This window comes from Lactuca saligna, chromosome 4, assembly GCF_052625555.1.
Source record: "Lactuca saligna cultivar CGN05327 chromosome 4, ASM5262555v1, whole genome shotgun sequence".
Lineage (NCBI taxonomy): Eukaryota > Viridiplantae > Streptophyta > Magnoliopsida > Asterales > Asteraceae > Lactuca > Lactuca saligna.
The window spans coordinates 223,550,694-223,574,671 of NC_136420.1; the positions used below are offsets into that span (position 1 = coordinate 223,550,694).

Consider the following 23,978-nt stretch of genomic DNA (forward strand, 5'->3'; position numbering starts at 1 on the left):
GGTTTGTGTTATGTTCATACTGTATAACTTGCTATATTAATGGGAAAACATCACTTGAGAAAAGTCTTGTGTTAAAAATTTCCTAAACCCTAGTTCTAATCAATGAACTAGAACGATAAAACAATGTTGCATACTCATCGGGAGTGTGTAAGATCCTTAAACAAGGCTTAACAGGGTTCACGAACCATACATTTCGATGCCGGACGCTCACAACTATCCCACATGAAACCTCTCTCAATCGTTTCCACACTATCTCTCTCTATGTCAAACCTCTCCCAAATCTCTCCAAGTATGCGAAATCTCTCTCAAATATCTCTTTGTATTAGAAATCTCTCCAAGAATGTCAAATCTCTCCCAAATCCCTCTAAGTATGTGAAAACTCTAGCAAATATCTCTTTGTATGAGAAATCTCTCCAAGAATGTCAAATCTCTCCCAAATCTCTCCAAGTATGCGAAATCTCTCTCAAATATCTCTCTGTATTAGAAATCTCTCCAAGAATGTCAAATCTCTCCCAAATCCCTCTAAGTATGTGAAAACTCTCGCAAATATCTCTTTGTATGAGAAATCTCTCCAAGAATGTCAAATCTCTCCCAAATCTCTCCAAGTATGCGAAATCTCTCCCGAATCTCTCTCAAATAGTTCCCGTAACTTTTTAGAATCATTCGGGTCATTCCGACGCTTAACCGTGTCAAAAACAGCTTAAAATGGGGTAAAAACGAGAAAAATAGACATTAGGAACCGAAACCAAGAGAGAAGCTTCTTAGGACCCGAAGGTCCTCTTAGGGACTGAGAGCAAGAGGAGCCGAACCGAACCCTCCTGATGCCGAACCGAACCCTCCTGATGCCGAACCGAACCCTCCTGAGCCGAACCCGAAAGTACTGTTCACCACTAACCGAAACCGAACCCTGCTCAAGAGGAACCGAACCGAAGGTACTGTTCACCAACCGAACCGAAGGTACTGTTCACTACAGTACGTTCGGTTCTGACATTCTCGCCTCTTATTCCCGAACCGAACCCCACCCTCGCTACTGACCCTTCGGACCGAACCCTCGCCCATCGCTTCTCACGTCTGACTCGCCCCCTTTCGTTTCCCTCTGTTCGTTTCCGGCTACAGTCCTCAGCGTGGACCGGGTCTCGGCCTAGGGACCGAACCTCGGCCTAGGACCGAGAGGTCTCGCTGGGAACTCATTTTCTCCCGGTTTTCGCGTAGTTTTGCGTTTAAGGCCCGTTTTTAATTATTTTAACGTGGGAATTTCACCCAAAATCATATTTTAACATAATAAACCCTAAATATTCACAATTTAATCATATTTTCATAAAAATCTTTATTTAAATAATGAAAGCAAGTGGGTAAAGTACAAAGAGGTGGAGTGTTGACTTTGCTTTACCTTATAACACAAGCAACCACTCCCACACCCACTCTATGACCAGCCACACCTCCCCACCTTACCTAGATCACATCAATGTCTTTTCCACTCAATTATCCCTCTTTCCCACGTTTTTGAGTGCTGAATATTCATCCTCTCTCCTCACTTCTCTCATTTGCTCTCATTTCACAAGAAGATCAAACTCTTTCCTCTCTCACTTTCTCTCTCTAGAAATTCGAGATTCAAGGGCTGATCTTGAGTTTTTCCTCCACATTTGGTAAGCATAATCCATTCTCTTTATGATTATCTCAATTATTTCCACTCAAATCATGGATATCTTAGACAAACTCTCTCATAATTGTGTTAGATCTTCGAATCTTCAAGTGATTCTTCAAGTGTTCTTGGGTTGAACACTTATCTTCTTCAACACTTACCTACTGAAATCACTTAAGGTGAGTTCATACCCCTACATTTTCATGTTTTCTCAAGTTTCCAGGGGGGGGGGGGAATACAAGTTAAAACACTAAGAACATAATTAAATTTTTCTAACAGCCTTCATCAGAAAAGTTCAACTCCATTCACGGACTGTTTTGGGCATCTTAAACATTTTTGTTTTCAAAACTGTACAAGGTGCAAATAGTTCAAGTTTGTAGCTTTAAAATGACTACTTGCACATCTCCATACGATTTTTCTACAATTTATGGTGATTTTTACAAAACTGCCTATCATTTCAAACAACAATCCGGACCAGTCTGTGATTATGGACATTTTCACCCAAGTTGGAGGTCATTAAAAATCGTGATAAAAATTATGAGTAAACTAGACACATTTTGTGAACTCTCAGAATTTACGGATCTAGTTTTCGACTTCGTATGATTTTTCTATGATTTTTACAAAACTGGGCAGAATTGCTAAAGTTAGCCAACAGCATGTAAATATCATAACACTTTGTAATATGTTGATCAAAGTGTATAATCATAAGTTCTACTATTTGAATGTGTTTCCTTGTTAGTTTATCATTGTGAACTGAAACTAAGTTATTCATATTAAATATTATTCATTCATTTAGAACACGTATTATGTAACTATAAAAAGTATAGTTGGATAAATTCACAACACTAATACATTTCCATAAAAAGAATTCATACATATTATATACATTTTAGATAAACTATAATAGGTATAGTTTATGATACATCACTCAACACACTCGTACAAAAAGGGTACATTCATACAAGAAAGATTTATATCCACACACATTTCACGTAAACTTGTTAACCTATGTTGTGAGACTCTCTCTCCCCGTACGTCCGAGTGCGGGATATAATTCCTGGTAGTTATAATCAAAATCTCCTTGAGGGAGAACGTGATACTTGTATATAGATCTATATTGGGTTTGACACCCCACACCTTGCTGCTAGCTACAGTGGGGCCTGCAGGTCTACGGGTGACAAATGTCATTTCATTTTCGCGACGCCTGAGAAGCGTTGTGGCAGGTTCACATAGTCACAGTATGATTATAGCGACTCACCTAGGGAGATAACAATTTATAAAGTTTACGGGGTTTCATAAAACCGAAGTAGGTTTTAGGTTGATAAAGAAATTTACTTCCCATATCATTTTAAACTCACGACATTTCTACTAAGAAATGATGATTTCTTATACATTTTAGTCTTTAGTTATAAGGCTACATTTTTTTCGGAGTTCAAGGAAAATATCGGATTTTTCTGATACAAACGCGACATTTACACGTGATAGACTTCTACTAAGTTTATTAATAAAAGCTTATGAACTCACCAACCTTTGTGTTGACACTTTTCAAACAACTCGTATTCTCAGGAAAACACTAAACAGGTAATCAAGTGCTTTTGAGGATGGGACGTTAAGACGTCAAACTTTTCATATTTTGTCAACATATTGTAATTGATTTTGAAACATGTAATTCATACAAGTGATGTAACTTTTTCAATTATATATATGTTGGTTGTGTTTGCTTAAATTACTATTGAAATTGTGGTTATGATACTGTACATGAAGTCCTCCACCCCCGGACATTTCCGCCATCCTTGGTTTGGGGGTGTGACAAATCCAGACCCATATTGTGGGCCCAAAGGTAATCCAGTCTGTAAAGCTGTGGACCCAGTTCATGTTGTTATTTGTATGTGTGTTATGTGCAGTGTATCGGTATTTTGGGGGAACTCACTAACCTTTGGGCTTACAGTTCCAGTTTTTGTTTCAGGTAGATCAGATGATCGTGGGAAGGCAAAGGCGTGATATACAGCTCCTCACATTTGTGTTTATGTTTCTGGGATGCTCTGATATTATACTATTTGGAAAACAAGTTTTGTAATAATTAATGGTTTTGAAATGTTTTGAAATTTTTAATTTTGTCATGATTTTTATGGATGTTACAAGTTGGTATCAGAGCCTTGGTTTGAGTGAATTGGAGGAACACTTGTGTGAATCAGGTCTCAAACTAGGGAAAATATTTTCAAAAAGGTTTGAGTGAATTGGAGGAACACTTGCGCAACTCTTGTTTGAGACCAACCGTTGTAGAGTGAGACCTCTCATTCGAAGAATTATCTATTTTTAGTGATATGTAATAGTATTTGCGAGTTAGTAAGGAGGGGATAGCAGGAATTCTTTCTGCAGCTGATGTCGGAGAGTGGTGTGTAGTTGCCCTAAGAAAACCTAGGAGGTGATCTAGTGTTGGGAGCCTTATCTGTGAGGGATGGATAGATGGATTTGGAGTAACCTGGTTGAGTCAAATCAATTCTTGAGGAAAGTACGGATATATGTGGAATGTAGTATGGGCCCGTACTACTGAAAGCATAGGATTCGTACTCGATTCAAAGATGGGTGCGATAAAATCAGGAAGCTTGTAGGATTGTAATTCCGTGGTATTTTTTGGTGAGTATTCTGATAGTTTTTGTGGTCTATTTTCAATATGGTGGTACCGCGAGACACACCAGTCAGCAGTTCTGGTGTCAGGGAGGGTTCAGGCTTAGGATCCGGAACTGAGCAGCTCGATGAGCAGACTAGGGAGTTTCTCTCTTCATACATTACTCATTGCATTGTCGATTAGAACCCTGTGATCTTCGGTTCACTCAAGGAGGGTAGCTTAGAGGTTCTGGAGGAGCGATTGAGCTCGTTTCATATTGAAATGATGGCTGCAGCTGGAGCTCGATCTTTGACATTTAGGGAGTTTCGGGCTTGTGGAGCTCCAGAATATCATGGGGAGAAGGACCCCATTGTGAACAGGCATTGGTTAGCAGATGTTACTAACACTTTCCGCACCAGTCGTTGTCTCGAGGGGGACAAGGTCATACTAGCTTCCTGCCTTCTGAAGGACAGGGCTCGAGACTGGTGGGAGGAGGTTGGTAGTGTTGTGGGTGATGATACAGTTGATGGGAATACCTGGGATGATTTTCGACCAGGTTTCGAGCTGAGTTTGCACCGATTATAGAGGTGCAGCAGTTGGCGCGAGAGTTCCAGGATCTCCGCCATACTACTGAGACGGTGGCTGAGATCACCACCATGTTCAGGGAGAGGGCGCATTTGGTTCCGTATTAAGTTTCGTTTTCGGACCTTAGAATTTAGATCTAGGCTTAGAGGGATCTGAGTTTTAGAACCCAAGAAAAATAGATGGAAACTAGCTTAACCCATTAAGTCGTCGAAGCCAATTCCCACGATGTAATGTTTGGTTTCCACGGTGTAATGGCTGGGGAAGAAGCACAATTATTTTATCCATATTATCTCACAACGTGACCGATAGAAGGTCATGGCATGACAGCCCTCTTAAAGTCAACCTTGAAAATTTGACTTTGACCGTTGACTTTTGACCTGGGTTGACTTTTGGTCAAAATGCGAATTCTAGGGCATAGACTAAGGTTGGATCTTGTTTGTTCTCTAGGTGAGTTGTAGTATTGGTTTTATGGAAGATAGCAGTGGTTTATCAGACTTTATGAGATAGGTGAGTCTTCTCATTATATTATTTAGGGTGTTGGTTGTCTTTGTGATACTTGCATGGAAGACCCCAGAGTAGCTCGTGACGTTTGTATGAGAGACCATGGGGGTAGCCCATGGAAATTGCATGAAAGACCATAGAGGTAGCCCATGACACTTGGATGTTATACCATGAGGGTAGCCCATGACATTTCAAAGAAATACCATGGAGGTAGCCCATGGCACTTGGATGTAAGACCATAGGGGTAGTCCATGTCATTTCAAGGGAAAACACCATGGAGGTAGCCCTTGGTAATTGTATGTGTGGTATGTGGTATTTTGGGGAATTCACTAAGCTTTATTCTTACAGTTTGTGGTTTAAATTTTTTTCAAGTTCTTCCAATTCCAAATGGAAGGGTCTGACTTGACTGCACAACATCCCTGATGGCATTTTCGCACTGATTATTATTGTGTTACTTCGATGTTTGAAAAATAAAACTTACTCTGATTGGTTTAAATAAATGGTTGTACGGATTTCATGTTATATAACAAAAAAAATTATCAGTATTTTTAAGACGTTTCACCGGGTAGCCTAATATGCCCCTTAATTTTTTTTTGAATACTTTAATTTTTTCTAGGAAAACTTCGCTTTTTGTAGTGTATATATACGTAATATAAATATTTTTAGCAAAATAATAACAAAAAATGTAGTTGGTTTAGGTGGTTATGACGTTAGGTTGTTTTTCTAGAGGTTGCAAGTTTAAATCTTCTTTTTAACATTTATTTTCTTTTATTTTCACAACTATATAAAAGGATTTTGTATAGCATTATACGGATTTTATACCTATTATATTAAGATGTTGTGAAAATTAAACACAAGCTCCGAGTTACACATTGGTAAAGCGCTGAACTTTTAACTTGGATGTTTTTATTTCGAATTTCGGCATTGACACAAGTGTATTGTATTTTGTTTATCAGTTTCTATCCTATATACCTTCAATTTCTTTCTTATAATCTAAAATTATCCCACATCGCCCATAACATAAAACATAGCTCTTATACTTCTATTATATAACCAACACAAACTTCTCAATTTTCAGCAAGTTAAACTTTTGAATGAGTTTGGGTTTAAACCCGAAACCGAGAAACCGAACCCATCGGTTTAGAATACCCCCTCACTTTTTATCCTACTATCACATATATAGCATGTATAAAGTTATTACATAAAATAGTTTCGTGTTTACTACCGTGTGTTAACCTAGTGAATTTTGAAATTCTCAATAAAAATATAATAAAAAACATATTACAAAACTTATATACCACTCACATATCGTGGGCTTGTGCTTGTGATTACTTTTCCACAGTATTTTATCAATGATAAATTAAGTTATAAATGATGACATAAATTAAGATTATTTTGGTGAATTTAGTGATAATATATAAATGGATAATCAAATGAATTACCATGTTATTTCTTTATATTATTTGAATGAATGTTATATAAAATCTATACATGTTAGCACATATTAGCAATGTACTTTGAAAAAGCAGCCCAAATAAATAGAATTTCCAAAGTACAATCTTGTAATAGCAATCAGAAGTAGTGAAAATATGATGGTATAATCAACAAAATATTACATGTTGTTCATATTAGAAATCCTACTTTTTCTATTTTAAACGAAAAAAAACCTAAAATATAGGGCTGCAGTGGGTTTTAGTAACCATTTACCTTATTACAAGCCTAACACTGGCTTCCATCCGCATCAGCAAGCAGGTTTTCTTCATACTCACCTATTACTATTATTGAAGCCATTATGTGTAAAATATCCTAGTATATCGCCATTATAGGTTAAAAATCATATAAGAATTGTTTACCATGGAGGAGAGATTTGTATTGGAAGTAGATCATCTAAGCTCTGATTCCAGCTCTTCAATTACACCCCTGAAAACCAAGAATAAACGCTTTAGTTTAATCCCAATATATGAATCCATAAGAGACTTTTTTGGCAATAAAACAATTTTTTTAAAATATGCAGATACGAAGAGGTGTACTCATATCTCCCAATGAACTTAGATTTTTAGTGGAGTAGACTAAATTAGGAGAAGTAATATTATAGCATATATGTCACAGGAGGCATGAATTAAGTACTTGACCAAGCAAGTAAAACCTACTTCGATAATAGCCAATTCTCTTAATGGCATCACCTTTGAAACCACATTTTTAAACCATTTCTTTTGCAAAAGTTGCTCAATAGGCTCGGATTTGAAAATTCCTAGAGATATTGAGTTTACCCTTATTTTGTGTCTTCTCAATTCCATCACCATTACCTGTATGTATGAAGTAAGTAACTATTAATAGCCAGAAACATGAGGCATGACTTACTCTATTAAGCTATATTGCATATGAGTTCTTCACTTCTTATATAGTTGTAGTTGGAACATAGACAAAAACATTACAAAGACCTCAAATCAATACCAAAATAGAAAAAATCAATTCAAGAACGACATGAGTTTAAGAATCTTTATAAATATCAACGATTGTTTCTTAGTCTGCCAACTGTTCATTATCTACCCCTTTTTTTCATGAATAGGATGGCTACAAGGCATGCTTTTGGTTTTTCTATAGTATCTGGAGGCTATCTATTAGTTGTTAATGGAGGCCATCTTGTTGAAAGTAACCTCGGTATCAAATATGAACATATATAAAGAACCATACTATGGTTTATATATATATATATATATATATATATATATATATATATATATATATATATATATATATATATATATATATATATATATATATATATATATATATTAAAGTCATACCTTTGAGTCAAATCATTTCACTTTATTATTTCTGGAAGAAGCATCTACATCAAGAAAGAAAAATAACATCAGAGTGAAAATAGATATGAGGGAATTTACAGCTGAATTTTGCAATTTCAAGAAAACCCAGATGGAATTGAACATATACCTGATGAGTTTAAAGTAGGATCTAAAAATTGCATGTTTAGGACAAAAAATTGAGAATAATCAATGTTTGCACAAAATCATAAAATATTACACCATTTTGTGCAACAACTAATGGCATAGGTTGGAGATTGTTTAATAATTGAAGAAAGTTATATACTTTTTGACTCTTTTTAGATCAGTCAAATCTATCTTTGCAAGATCTTCATTAGTCATTATTTTCTTGAGCGCTGTACCACTAAACATACCATTTCCAAACTCTAACCTAAATGTTTCTGAATTTGGATAAATAGAATCAGTTGGTGGTAATTTACCGATTTGCCCTTTAGAAGAAGGCAATTAACTGACTCATCTGCAAAGTTCATATTCCCCATGATGATATCCATGGAGACATTTCTATAGTGTCTTGTACTTTGGCAACTTCTCCACCTGTACTCCTTTTAATCCCATCTTTTTTACCAGTAACTAAATTAACTCCTACCCTCTGTATATTTACTTCTAAGGGAGTTTACTTTAGTCTACCAAGATTATTTAAAAGTCTTCTCTCCAATTTTGCTTTCACCAACCTTTCTCTCCTAATTTGATTTGTGTTTGACTTCCAAGCCCTTTAAACCTCTTGATGATGATGCAAGGGAAGATGAAAGAGATAAAACGATTACCTTAACATTCAATCATAGGGTTCCAAAATCTATCAAAGCATATGTGTAATGTTGATGAAGAGCCTGAATTAGAATAAGATGCAATTATTTCCCACATAGATTACGACTCTGGCCATAGGGGAGAGATTATAAATGGAGGAAATTATTGAGGCTACCGTTAAAGACTTCTTCCATTGCACCTTTCCCGGTCTTCTTCTCGACCAAACACTAAAGAAAGTTCAATACATTGATAAACACGAAATCAAACGACCTTAATCTTAATTTTCAATAATGGCGTTCTTTTTTGTAGCAACAGAACATGGAGACGGTGGTGGAGGCGATTAGAGATTGGTTCGGGCGTTGGGTTTGGAGTACGGTAGTATTAGCACATGTAGGCAATCACCGGCGGTTACATCACCTAATTTCTAAAGAAAATGGGAAATCGAAGGTTGCATAAACCCAAATAGAAGTGTAGCTTAATTTCAAATCGAAAATGAAACCTCTGTTCTTCCCCATAGTGAATCAATGTCCATTCGATGGATCGTAGAAGGCGTTAACGATGGTGGTTGTCATCAGTATGATTTTAAGCGGAGAGATCAACCTACAAATAGACAGAAGAAATATTATAAATATGTTAAATGAAGGCCTGTTAGATGAATCAATAGAGAAACAACAAACCCTCATCGACTTGACCTCTGTGTAAACACTAATTTCTTGTCCGACCCGGTGGCTGGCGGCCAAGCACAACGAAGGAGATGGTTTGGAGGGTTTTGGTGTTTGTGATTTGTTATCATCAATTTTATTTAATTTTATTTAACTTTGCTGATCAAAAGTGATCTTGATAAATATTAAACAAGTAAGGAATGTGTGGAGTACACACTTGTTTACATTTGATCAAGTATCAAAGTACATTGTCATTTAGAGGCAAAGCCCCTGAACGAACGGAGGTCCGGGGGCAACGCCCCTAGGAGCAGGGTCCAAGGGGCGGCAACCTCTGGTGGGGTCCAAGGGGCAGAGCCCCTGGCTGGTTTTATGACAGTTTTAAACTGTTATATGACAGTTTTCAGACAAAGATCTAAATTCAGTTTTGGTCTTATTTCTGGTATTCAGGAAATCATATCCTCTCATTCTCTTTCTTTCTCTCTGATATAATCTAAGTCTTATCCAATTGAGGATTTAGGAGTACCACCCAAATACTTCGATTAGAAAGTAATTATCACGATTCTCAGATTTCCAAGTGCCACTAAACCATATCACCAACATTTGGTGGCAGCCAGTAGTTGACGATGCAGGTAGAGGTGATTATCGATGTAGGTGAAGTTCTTAAAAGCATAAATGAGTTATAGAATAATTGGGAAGAAGATCAAAGGTGTAACGACCCAAAATTTAAGACCACAAATTTCTTTTAATAAAACATTACTTTAAGCAAAATCATCATTCCAAAACATAATCTGAGTATAAGTTTTCAAACACATGTTCATTATCAGAGTAAACATTCCCAGGTTGTCTAATCTATGGTGTGTGCCATGCGATCACCCCGAGCTCTTCCCTCCGCTACCCGAATTACCTGAAACCAAAACTGAAAACCGTAAGCACGAAGCTTAGTGAGTTCCCCACCCTACCACATACCATGCATAAGCACATACTGCACATACTGGGTCATGCCCGCTATCCTGGGCCTCGCCCCTACCTCGGGCCTTGTCCGCTAGAACGGCCCCGCCGCTTCAGGCCCCGCCTGGCTTTGAGCCCCTCTCAGATACAGATATGTTTCACCTAGGCCTCGCCTGTCACAGGGCCTTGCCCGCCAACAAATAATAACACATAAACATATCACAACACATACATACAACTGGTTCTGTCCTAAGGCCTCGCCTATCCTGGGCCTCGCCCATGTCCTGCTACTGATGAGATGTGGAACCCCATCCACACTCTATCATTGGTGAGATATGGGACCTCGCCCACACTTACCTCCCTACCAGACACATACATGCATCACACAGAAAACAAGTATAAACTATCATATAAACAAATCCTTGGGCACCCGCCCGCTATTAATGGACCTCGTCCTGAATATCATACTAGCATACTGTGCCTAGGGCTAACCCCCGGGTCTTCTACTCATAACTACATGGGCCGACATTGTGGCCTTAGACCCATTCACACAAAGGGAAACTCACCTGCACTGGCTGAACTTGCTGATGAACTCACTAGCTGCTGCCCGGCAACTTACTGAACTCCTGCTCCCCTTGCTCCCCGAACTACCAATATCAATGCAACACTGAGTCTAACTGACCCCCAAAAGACAACCAAGTCAACCCTGGTCCAAGTCAAAGTCCTGGTCAAGGTCAACGTTCCAGGTCAACCCTACTCGCCGAGTCACCCTACTGACTCGCAGAGTTCATATAGACAGAATCCTTCCCTTCGCGTCTCGACTCGCCGAGTCAGTCCATGACTCGCCGAGTCTACCGATTTCTGAGTCCTGACCTGTCCAACTCACCGAGTCTCCAACCGACTCACTGATTCAAGTCTCAAACCGAAGGGTTTGGGGTTTCGCAACCTGACTCGCCGAGTCCAAGAACAGACTTGTCGAGTACAAGGCAATCTTCATCTGACTCGACGCGCTGTTCATCCCACTCGTCGAGTTGCTCCTTAACTTCATGCTACTCGCCGAGTCCATTCAAATCCTTTTACATGCAGAGGGCTTTTGATTCATGCAGGGGTTCCAACTCATAGATCCATACTCCCAAAGCTCAATCCTCACGTAAAGTTGCAAACTTTACGTATAACTAAAGAGATCTAGGCTCAAAACACTCTAGGGCTAGGTTTTGGGACAAAAGGCCTTCACCAACCCCTCATCTTTTGATGCTTTATGACATATTAGACCAACCCAATACTAGATCTGAAGTGGCAAAAACATATCTAGGCCCCAAACATGAATTGGGTCTCAAACAACCATTAAAACCCCCAAATCTTATAACAAAAGTAGATCTAGATGTAAAGGAGGGAAGATAGCAGCTTGTTACCTCCAAGATGAACCCAACTAAAGTAGATCTCGGATCTACACTTCCTCCTTTGAAGCAACCTTCTTGATCTTCAAGTTCCTTTCCAAAGTTTCCTTCCTCCAAGCTATTTCTCTCAAATGATGGAAACTCACACGAAACCAAGGGTTTACTGGTTCTCTAGGATGATATGGGGGCTGAGGGAGGGACATAACACCCTTTAAATAGGATACAACTCCCGGGATTAGGGTTTTCCTCGTTCAGACCAGACTCGCCGAGTCACCTTGGCCGACTCGCCGAGTCGGTCACTTACTCCTCGACCCGGATCCCGCTCGGACTCGCCGAGTTCCTCCTTGGACTCGCCGAGTCGCCCCTTAAAATTAGGGTTTTCTTTCCTTTCTTGGCCTTCCAAACTTTGGGTGTTACAAAAGGAGACAGAGGCGGTGAATATGGGGATAAGAACATATCCGATTTGAAGACGTGGTATTGAAACCGAGGCTAAATCGGGCAAGGCAAAACTCTAATCTAGGAACTGTACATAAGCCCATTTGAAATTTATTGTATGAGCAAATTGTGGGTGAAGTAGATGAGTAAAAATGAAAGCAGACGGAAATTCGACGTTTTGATTAGCAACCTGTGTTATGAAGAAAGAAAGTATGAAATAGAAAAAAGAGACCGATAAAGGAAACGGTGGTGTAGCATGTGGCAAACTACGGTGCAACAGATAATAGCCTTGGTGGTGGCGATATGCACAGGAAAATATCCATTCTAACCACTAGAAGAGAACGAACGAGGAACAGTGAGGTTAGATGAAAACCGGAACAATCTGGAAGATATAGGATGGGAGAGGTGGTGTTATCAAACCAGTGAACGGTGAAACTAAACACGTGTGGGTCTACCTTTAAAGCCTCCCTCTGATTTTCCTGTTTCCCTTCTCTCTCTCTCTCCCGTATGTGTTGCACACCACACAACAGGAACATCATCGGACCCCAACCATCACACCACCGTCATTCGACCACCTCCGACTTGTAATTCAGGTATGCTTTTTGAAGTTTGATTTTGTGTATATTGTTAATCAGGTCCGTTGGTGAGGTTGCAAATGAAATCGAAACACATAGGTATGAGGTTTAGGCGGTGGAGGAACTTAGAATAAAAAAGAAGTAGTGGAAACTGAGATATAGAAACACCAGAGTAACAGGCGTTAATGGATGGGGAAGTATCTTAGGCGGTGGTTATGGAAAGGTTGCAAGATTGAGTCAGTGATGGAAAACAAAGACAGTGGAAGGGATAAATGCGTACAGAGAAGTGTCGATCGATTTAGATGGTGGCGAAGAGATTGATCAGAAGAAGAAGGCGGTGAAGATTTACGTGTCTAATGTGGACCTGAATGCATCCCATTGTTTCGAAGAAAACAAAAGGAAAAAATGAAAAGTAAATAAAAAATAAAAGAAAAAAGAAAAAACTCATTCAACCAATAGCATAGAAGAATTGTTCCCTAAGGAACAACGAAGTAATAGTATTATAAATTATAAATATAAATACTTTATAAATTATTATTATAATATAGGTTAATCCAATCAAAAAGTGAATTAATTTCATTAATACTAACAAATGTTTCCATATATAAATAGTATTTGTTGAAATAGTTAGCTTCATACCAATTCTTCCGGTTTCTGTAGTCTAAATGTTGCATGAGAGATATCATTTTCAAAATGAGTCTCTTATCGAATAAAACTATAAGTTACGTTTTCACTAAAGATGTCAAACGTTATTAGTTGTATAGCTTAATTTTTTTCTGATATAGTAAACTTTTTACCAAATTAAACAACTTTATATGGTTTTGTTTTTTAAATAGTATTTTCGGCCCCCTTAATTGTAATTTTCGTGTTCTGAACCTACTGGAAGGGTAGAAACATTAGTTTTACTAGTCGTAAAAAGATTTTGTGACTCTTCACATATTTCATAAACTAAAATTTGTATAAGTTGCAAATATGAGATTAACCTCTTTTGTAGAGGTTTTGCCTCTTAGATTGTAGGTCTCAAGTTCTAATCCGGATTTTGTGAATTTACTAACTTAATTATATTAACTTGTAACTAGTAATCCGCCTAAAAAATTGTTTAAATCATTATATTTAGAAATTCTAAGGGTGTGTTTGCTTGTGGAAAACTGTTTTCATTTTCTAAAAAAATATTTTTAAAAAATAGAGTTGATTTTTTATTTTTAGTTTTCAATAGAAATTTTAATAAACACATTTGATTGGAAGTGGAAGAGTTTTCATTTTTCATCTTAGAAATTTGGAAAACTTTGGAAAGCTGTAAAATTCGTTTTTCTAATTTACATACAATTTGGAAAATTAGAAATTTTCATTTTTTTAGAAAATTTTAGAAAATAAAACATATTATTAAACAAAAATAAAAATTTCAATACATATCGATTGAAGGCAAACGGGCAACAAGCTGTGCTGCTAGCCCTTTCTGGATGGCAAAACCAGTTCTTTTGAAAACAACATTTATGGATCTAGGAGATATGACATTAGAATGCATGACCCGTTGGACTCTATTAAGGAGCTCCACCACCTCTGGTGTGAGAAAACCAAATGTATCGAATGCAAAATGAACAAACACATGTTGATTTTCTCTACATGCATTCTCGTGCTTTACCACTTTGCACGCAGCGGCTTTCAAAGCGGCATGCCCAGCTGTGAAACCCTCGCTCCCCAAACCAACGAGAGGAGAGACCCCAGTAAGATCCACTCACGCATGCTTCCCTCCTATCCATCCAAAGACCAAAATGTCAACTGGTCTAAGTGTGGACCTGCCATCCTGCGGGTCCGTCAAAAAGTTCATTGGCGCTTATTTCTTCACAGAAATACCAGCACGCCGACAAGCATCAAAGAGAACATCCCGAACAACATCATGTCTATACTTGAAACCAGGGAGCTCTCTACAATGAACCGTGTGTTCCCCAAAGGTATCCAAACATGCTTTGCGACAAATTGGGCATATCTCGTCAATTGGGAATATGGGAATCATGAGGCGGTAACGAAGGATAGTTAGATACTCCACAGGAGACATATACTGGCCAAGACCATCAATAGAGATAGTTAGCAGAAAATACTGAGCATGAGGCACCTGCAAACACTCAAAGACTGCTTTCTGTCGAAGTCGACTTCCATATCTTGGACGATTTTGCTAACAATGGCACACGCCAAAATTTTTTGGGATTTAGGGGGGGCAGTGTCCTTATTAGTGAAACCGCTACAGTCAAATCCCGGAATCGTATCGCGAAGACGAGTCATAGCACATAGGTAATCCGAGTCCATACCACATATGCCACTGTCACGTAAGACGTGGTCTTGTAATTCCCAAGATTAGGCCCTCGAGGGTACAAATGTGTAGGAGGAAACCTCGTAGGCCGAGTTCAAACCCAAACCACTGAAACGAATAGGTAAGGAAGCCAAGCGCCACTGAATGTCTCCAAAGAAGGGGCCTCCGCATACCACCATATCCTCGATAGACCTGCGTAATCTTTTGTCAAAGAATAACATTGCCTCTTCTATGTGTACCAGCTGGCATGTCCTTAAGCCAAATAAAAGTTTTGCAATGCCCATACATGATTGAAGCAAAAGGAGCTCACTCTGCGGGTCACATAGTTGTGGAAGAAGGCCCATCAAATCAACAACATTGACTGCTCTCTTCATGGCCAATCCGCTAATAAACCCTGCGTCTCTGCTAACAGCCCCCCCCCCCCCCCCCCCAAGGAGCTTCACCCCCAAAGAAGGTCTCCCTATATACGTTGGGAATAAATCGGCACAAAGCTTCCTACCATCACATGAGGGCCAAAAAAATCTCCGTTTTCTTGATGTTCAACTCAAGACACAAACCTGGACCATGCAACCGAATTATGTTTAACACTCTAGCAACCTCCTCTGAATCCCCAATGACAATCCCCTCATCTAGATACCAAGAATGGAGAAGGAGCTTACAATTGTCTCTAATCTTGTGCACAAGCGGGTGCAAAATGAAGACAAAAAGAAGAGGGCCCAAGGGGTCACCTTGCTGCACCCCAGTGGCAAACCATATATGTTGGTCTCCGATATATAGTCTCGCTGCTTGCCCGTACAAAAAATTCACCCACAAAGAAATGGAAGTGCACATCTTCTTAACCTCGTGGAGCTATGTTGATCGATCCTCCAGGTTAAAGGCATTCAAAAAATCCACATTCAGCATTACAAGAGACTCATCAGCATGGTGTTCACTCAACACCCTATTGGCTCTGTGTAACACAGCCTCAACACCGCTAGATACACCAACCCCGAACTGAAAATCATTAAGGTACTTGGCCATTTCTTTACCCACACCTTTCATGGAAACCTTGGAAACCAGACGTCTCCATATAGTGCTTACTGTAATCGGACGAATCCCGTTGTCAGGTTTAAGTAGAGGCGTGAGAGGAGCGGATGCAACAAACTCTGCCAAAATGGTTGGACATGTTCTCGCTAACCATAAATTAACAACTGAAGTGATAGCATGTATGAGATCTGTGGCAATAGCAGACCCTTCTCCACAAAGGGCGTCTAGTAAGTGTTGAGCCCTCAAGCCATCTCTCCCGCAAGAGGTTCCTTTAGGGAAGGATTTAATGCAACCAAATACACAGTCAAAGTCTGCTACAAGGGGAGGTTCAGAAATTATGGGGCTCGGCATGGATGGGGGTGGTCTGAAAGGGTGTTGTCCTCCAAAGCTTTAATAGTATCCCCATTATATGGTGCAACACCCAATGAGCATAACACTTTCACTGCTGCGGTAAAATGACCATCTACAACCTTACAGAGACACTGTCTGATGTTGGTGTTACTTGACGTAGCCTCCTTCTGAAGGATGCCTCCACCCCGTCTCATAGCTCCAACCTCAGGATTGTCTAACATATTTTGAACTAACTTCGTGATACCACCCTCTTTCCCCCAAGTATCCAAGGAATTCAGGATGGAGCTTTTTTGTAAAGATTTTCTATTCCCAGACCTACATTCTTGTCTATTTTTTTAGGTCTAAACACATGCAGTGTGCATTGAGGAAGAAGTAACAAACACATCCATGCCTCAACCGAGCCAGGTTGGGCAATCACCTTGTAAAGAGCGGTCTTCAAAGCCTGAGAGAAATCAAGACGACAACTATGGGGGATACTCTTGACAGTAGTGATAGGCTCTTTAAAAACACGATCAAGGAGCGCAACATCAAAAACTAAACTTCCAAGAGCATTTGTCACCGACTCTTTATTTGACGGATTTAGAATACTGACAATATAACGAATCGAGCTGTCATCCCCTATAACAAACCTCACACAACCATACGGGTGATGACAATAACGGCTAAGAGCCTGCAAAGTCAAACACTTCTCACACATCCATTGACCAAAGGCCTTCAAGGTTTCTTCCACTACCATAAATAGACCAACATCATGTAACGTCATAAAATTTCCAACCAAAAATTTTAATTTTTACAACCATCAAAACATGAGTAATAAGTTTAGATTCCAAAGTAACAATGTAGTCACAACCGATTACATAACAAAAGATAACAAAATAGTTTCCCCGAGTGTGTGTACGGTCACGCTGACGCCTTCCCACGGTCCTCACTAGTACCTGAAACACATAATACACAACTATAAGCATAAAGCTTAGTGAGTTCCCCAAAATACAACATACGCACATATGCCTTTCCAGGCCTTGACCTTCCGGTCCTTGTGTCTCAGGGGACTTCCGTCCCGACTGGGTAAACCTTCCGGTCCTACCCACGTCAACCTTACAGTCCATATGACCACGCCTTCCGGCCCATATCATGTTGCCTTCCAGCCCAAATCAAGCATATCATACATGGCACATATGACAAATAACTTAACACACATAAAGCATATATCTCATATCATATTCGACCTTCCGGTCACACAGTCAAAACCCTTCCGGGTACAGTATAGTGAGAAGACTCACCTCGTACACCTCGCTAAGTCGCTAATCGTAAATCCTGAAATCACTCGAGCTCGAACCCTCGAGCTGCAATCCTCCTATGATATTATAAATCTATAATTATTACTTGTACCATAAAGGTGGGCCATCCTTATCAAGTCAACATAGGTTGACTTGGTCAATCGTATTTAATCAAATTGGACCGGACTCGGCGAGTGCACACTAGTGACTCGGCGAGTCTACGCATTTTAATCAACTATCAAGGTTTTTCCCTTTTAACTCGTCGAGTACTCCCCCGACTCAACGAGTTCCCCCTGGGTCTGAATCACAGGGCCACCGCGACTCAACTCGCCGAGTCGAAGGTCAACTCGGCGAGTCCCAACCTGACTCGGTCCACCTGTCAAAACCTTTCCAACTCTCTGCGACTCACTGAGTCGCCCTCAACTCGGTCCGGACTACACACAGGATGGTCTCAAGGACAATCTTCAAGCGACTCGTCGAGTCTGTTCTTCAGACTCGGCGAGTCTATGCCATGCACCAGCTAAAACTGGCTTTTGCGGTCAGATCCGTTCCATACATACATAGATCTGGCCTTCCCAAGCTTATTTGTCACGTAAAGTCTCGGTCTTGGTTGCCATGCAATGCATACAAGGCTTATTTTGAAGAAAGAACCTCTAATATGGCAAGTTTAGCTTCTAACTCAAAAGAATGGACATAAAGCTTGTCATAAGGGGTCTCCTGGACCTGCTAAAGTCCAGATCTAGGTTCCATATCTCCATGGGACCTCTCATACTTCTAATTCAAGCCAATAAATGCAAGAAGAAACCCTAGATTTGGCACATCAACACAAAACACGAAGTTTGGCTCTGAAAATTACCTCAAGAAGACTCCCTTGGTGAAGTAGCAACAGATCCAAGCTCCCCAACTCTTCAAGCTTGATCCTCTCCCTCCTTTCCCTGCAATATCCCACAAAATAATGAACAAAAATCCTCCAAGCACTCTCACAAGGGCTCACAGACGTATGGGGGTTCTTAGGGTTCAAGGTGGCCGCATATGAGGACCATAAGGTCCTTTAAATAGGGCTTAGGGCTGGGAAATTAGGGTTTCATTAAACAGCGCGGACTCTCCGAGTCCATCCCTTGGACTCGCCGAGTCCAGATGCGAACCCCCGCCCAAAACCGCGACCTGAATCGGTGAGTTCGACCTCCAACTCGCCGAGTCCCCTCACAGAATGTCAAAAATATATGAAATGAAGATACCTGGGGATCCGGGCTGTTACAATTCTCCCCCACTAGAATAAGACTTCGCCCTCGAAGTCCCGCTAGGCAAATAGCTCCGGATGCTGCTCCCGCATCTCACGTTCCGGCTCCCAGGTCATCTCTGATCCCTTCCGATGCCGCCACTGAACCAATACCAGGGGTACCTCCTTGTTTCTCAAAACCTTGATCTTCCGATCTCTGATGGCTACAGGTCTTTCAGCATAATTCAGGCTTGCATCCACCTGAATATCCCCTAATGGAACCATCGCCGATTCATCGGCTATACATTTCCTCAGTTGTGACACATGGAAAGTATCGTGAATCTGTCCCAACTCTGCTGGCAAGTCTAAACGGTAGACCACCCGGCCCACCCTTGCGATCACACGGAAAGGACCAATATATCGGGGTCCCAACTTGCCCCTCTTCCTGAACCGAATCACTCCTTTCCAAGGAGAGACCTTCAGGAGTATGAGATCACCAACTTGGAACTCAAGCTCGGACCGTCGCCTGTCTGCATAACTCTTCTGTCAGCTCTAAGCGGTCAACAACCTTTTCCTGACCATCTGAATTTGCTCGGTCGTCCGAAGCACAATCTCCATGCTACCCATAACCTGCTGTCCCACCTCGCCCCAACAGATGGGGGTGCGACACCTCCGCCCATAAAACAGCTCAAAGGGGGGCATACCAATGCTCGAATGATGGCTGTTGTTATACGAGAACTCTGCTAAAGGTAGATAGGTGTCCCAGCTCCCTCCGAAGTCCAACACACATGCCCGAAGCATGTCCTCGAGTGTCTGAATTGTCCGCTCACTCTGACCGTCAGTCTGAGGATGATATGTCATACTGAAATGTAATCTAGTACCCAACTCCTCATGGAATTTCTTCCAGAACCTGGAAGTGAAATGCACGTCGCGGTCCGAGATAATCGAGATCGGCACCCCGTGTCGAGATACTACTTCCCTCACATATAACTCGGCCAACTTCTCCGCAGAAGAGCTCTCACTAATGGCTAGAAAATGAGCGCTCTTTGTCAGTCGATCCACGATCACCCAAATCGCATCGACTCCTCTCGCCGTTCAGGGTAACTTGGTGATGAAATCCATAGAGATTTGTTCCCACTTCCATTCGGGAATGTCTAGCGGTTGCAGCTTACCGTGCGGTCGCTGGTGCTCGGCCTTGACCTGCCGACAGGTCAAGCACCTCTCGACGAACCAAGCGACATCCCTTTTCATACATGGCCACCAGTACTCTTTCTTGAGATCCAAATACATTTTCGTAGCACCAGGATGAATCGAGAATTTTGATCGATGTGCTTCCTCCATCAAAATAGTGCGCGCACCGCCCACAAACGGCACCCAAATCTGTCCCTGAAAAGTCATAAGCCCTCGATCATCCGTAACAAATCCTGATACCTGACCTACAACCCGTTCTTTCTTTTGGTGTTCCGGCTTCGCAGCCTCCATCTGATCCCCTCGAATAATATCTAGGATCGGGGTCAAAACCGTCAATCTCATACAAATGTCTCGGATCGGGGCGCTATCCGCCCTACGGCTCAATGCGTCGGCTACCACATTAGCCTTGCCCGGGTGGTACAGGATCTCACAATCGTAATCCTTCACCACATCCAACCACCTCCTCTGTCGCATATTTAGATTTGGCTGATCCATCAAGTATTTCAAGCTCTTATGGTCCGTGTAAATCGTACACCGAACCCCGTACAAATAGTGTCGCCAGATCTTGAGGGCAAACACCACCGCCCCCAATTCCAGGTCGTGCGTGGGATATCTTGACTCATGGGGCTTCAACTGCCTCGAAGCGTACGCTATCACATGACCCCTCTGCATAAGTACCACCCCCAAACCCGATATAGAGGCATCACAGTATACCACAAAATCCTCCATCCCTTCCGGGAGTGCAAGCACTGGAGCCTCGCACAATTTCTGACGAAGCGTCTCAAATGAAGACTGCTGCTCCGGTCCCCATGAAAACGTGACACCCTTCCGGGTCATCCTAGTAAGTGGCACGGCGATCTTGGAAAAATCCTTGATAAATCTGCGGTAATATCCAGCCAAACCCAGAAAGCTCCTGATCTCGGTGGGCGATCTCGGCACCTCCCACCTCAACACCGCCTCAATCTTGGCTGGGTCGACCAATATCCCTTTCTGGTTCACAAGGTGCCCGAGGAACTGGACCTCTCGTAACCAGAAATCACACTTGGAGAACTTGGCATACAGTCTCTCCGATCTCAAAACCCCAAGAATCTCCCGCAAATGTTCCTCATGCTGGTCCCTAGTCCTCGAATACACTAAAATATCATCGATGAATACGATCACCGACCGATCCAGCATCGGTCAGCACACTCGGTTCATAAGATCCATGAACGCGGCCGGGGCATTGGTGAGCCCAAAAGGCATCACCACAAACTCATAGTGCCCATAACGAGTCCTAAAAGCAGTCTTTTGGATATCCTCCTCGCGAACCCTCATCTGATGATATCCCGACCTTAAGTCAATCTTGGAAAACCAAGAGGCCCCTACAACTGATCGAACATATCGTCGATCCTAGGTAACGGATATCGGTTCTTAACCGTCAACTTGTTCAACTCCCGATAATCGATACACATCCGATGGGAACCATCCTTTTTCTTGACGAACAAAATCGGCGCTCCCCAAGGCGAGCTACTCGGTCGAATAAATCCCTTTCCCAACAGCTCCTGAAGCTGCGAGGATAATTCCTGCATTTCCGGCGGAGCGAGACGATAAGGCTCCTTGGCGATGGGCGCCGCTCCCGGAACCAAATCGATACGAAACTCCACTTGCCTCTCCGGAGGCACACCTGGTAACTCTTCGGGGAACACATCCGAAAACTCACATACGACCGGAACGTCATCAATCGAATTGGGCCTCTCCGCGGTCACTCGAGTATCCCTCACATAGGCTATGAATCCATCACAGCCCTGCTACAAACTCTGCCTCGCCCTGGCCGCTGAACAAAACGCCGACCCACACCGGGTCCCCTCGCCATAAACCGTGAGCACTCCCCCACTAGGGTCTCGAATCATCACCAGCTGTCTCTCGCAGTCAATGACTGCTCCAAACTTGCTCAACCAATCCATACCCACGATAATGCAAACATCCCCCATAGCTATAGGGACCAAGTCTATAGGAAACTCAACCCCAAAAATCTCGAGCACGCATCCTCGAATCACCTCGGTGGCGTATACCGCTCTTTCATCCGCTATAGAAACTCGCAGGGGACGACTCATCGTCTCCCGATCGATATCGAGGTGCTGGCTAAAAGCCAACGAAACAAAAGACCAACTCGCACTCGAGTCGAATAATACCAAAGCAGGCACATGATTCACAAGAAAAGTACCTAAGCAGATAGTAATATAAGCATAATATCTCAGCATAAATGTAAATACATGAAAGAATACCTACCGGCCACGACATCAGGCGTCGCGCGAACCTCCTCCGCAGTCAACTGGAAAGCTCTCCCACGAGCCTTCGAAGCCTCAGTCTTCACTGGCCGAACCTCAGGAACCCTGGCAGCAGGTGAAGATCCCTGACGAAGCTGGGGGCACTCGGCCTTCCGATGGCCAGTCTGGTTGCAATGGAAGCAAACCATGAATCCCTTGGGGCAATCCCTCGCAATGTGCCCCTCCTTGCCACACTTGTAGCAAGCACCCGATCGACATGCCCCCTCGTGACCCTTGCCACACTTCCCACAAGTGCGGCTCTTCTGACCTCCGAATCTCAAATCAGCGGACTTGGTCCGCTTGGCTGCCGGCTGAGACTGAGCCGGCCGCCGATCCACCCGTTGAGACTCGGCCTCCTCCCTGGCTTGGGTCTCCAACTCGATCTCACGCTTCCTGGCATTCGCCTGAAGCTCCGCAAAAGTCTGATATGACGAGTTCGATACGAACTCCCGGATATCTCTCCTCAGCACTCCCAAATACCGGCTCATCCGAGCCTGCTCCGTGGACACCTGCTCGGGGCAGAACATCGCCCTCTCATGAAACTTCCGCGTGATCACCGTAACCGAATCATTACCCTGCTTGAGGGTCAAGAACTCCTGAACCAACCGTTCCCTCTCCACCGGGGGAACATACTCGTCTCTGAACATAGCAGTGAATCTCTCCCAGGTCACGGCTGAAACCTCCACAAGAGTGAAGTTCGCCGTCACGAACTTCCACCAATCCTTTGCTCCCAGGCAGAGCTGGTTCAAGGCGAACCGTACCCTCAGATGCTCCAAACATGAACAAGTATAGAAGCATCCCTCGATATCAGCAATCCATCTCATTGCAGCAATCGGATCCTGCGTCCCGTCAAACTCTGGTGGCTTCGTGTTGCTGAACTCCCGGAACAGCAACGAGTCACCCCCCTGTGGTCTGGCAGCGGCCACATCTGCGGTAGCTGCAGCGGCGGCAGCCTCAGACAACGCGGCGTATCGCTCATCAAACGTCTCCATCAGCGTGGTCTTAATAGACCCAAACATCTCCGGAATCTCGGCCCGGATCGTTGCAGCTACCTCCTCATGAATCATCTGACGAAGCTCCTCGTCAATCACTCCACTCGTACCAAGTCTGTGTCGTGGTCCAACCATGATGTCTCTGAAATACAACATAAAAATATCAGAGACTCCACCGGCATAATCGCACACGATAACGCAGTCCCGCTCAGTTTCCGATACTTAGAGATTCTTACTTGGGCTGCCCACTGACCCGATGTCCTTGGTAGTACGGGCCCAATACTACCAATTACATCGCGTCGGTATTCACCCCAAGTCCTCCTCCCCAAACCCCGGATCCTGAGCACTCTATTCTTGTCATACAC

At 42.3% G+C, this 23,978-nt stretch overlaps 1 long non-coding RNA gene across 8 annotated transcripts; it reads right to left on the bottom strand.

Moving 5' to 3' along the window:
- Positions 1-6,915: 6,915 nt before the first annotated feature.
- LOC145043349 (uncharacterized) lies at positions 6,916-9,712 on the bottom strand. 8 transcript variants are annotated; one of them, XR_013680982.1, is made up of 6 exons: positions 9,604-9,712; positions 9,102-9,526; positions 8,144-9,009; positions 7,487-7,642; positions 7,190-7,256; positions 6,916-7,111 (listed from the first exon to the last, which is right to left on the bottom strand). It is a non-coding gene; the product is annotated as an uncharacterized LOC145043349 (long non-coding RNA). The 8 variants fall into 8 exon arrangements; XR_013680981.1 differs by having other exon boundaries at positions 7,607-7,642; positions 8,144-8,187; positions 8,602-9,526; XR_013680979.1 differs by having other exon boundaries at positions 8,144-8,187; positions 8,602-9,526.
- Between the last annotated feature and the right edge of the window lie 14,266 nt (positions 9,713-23,978).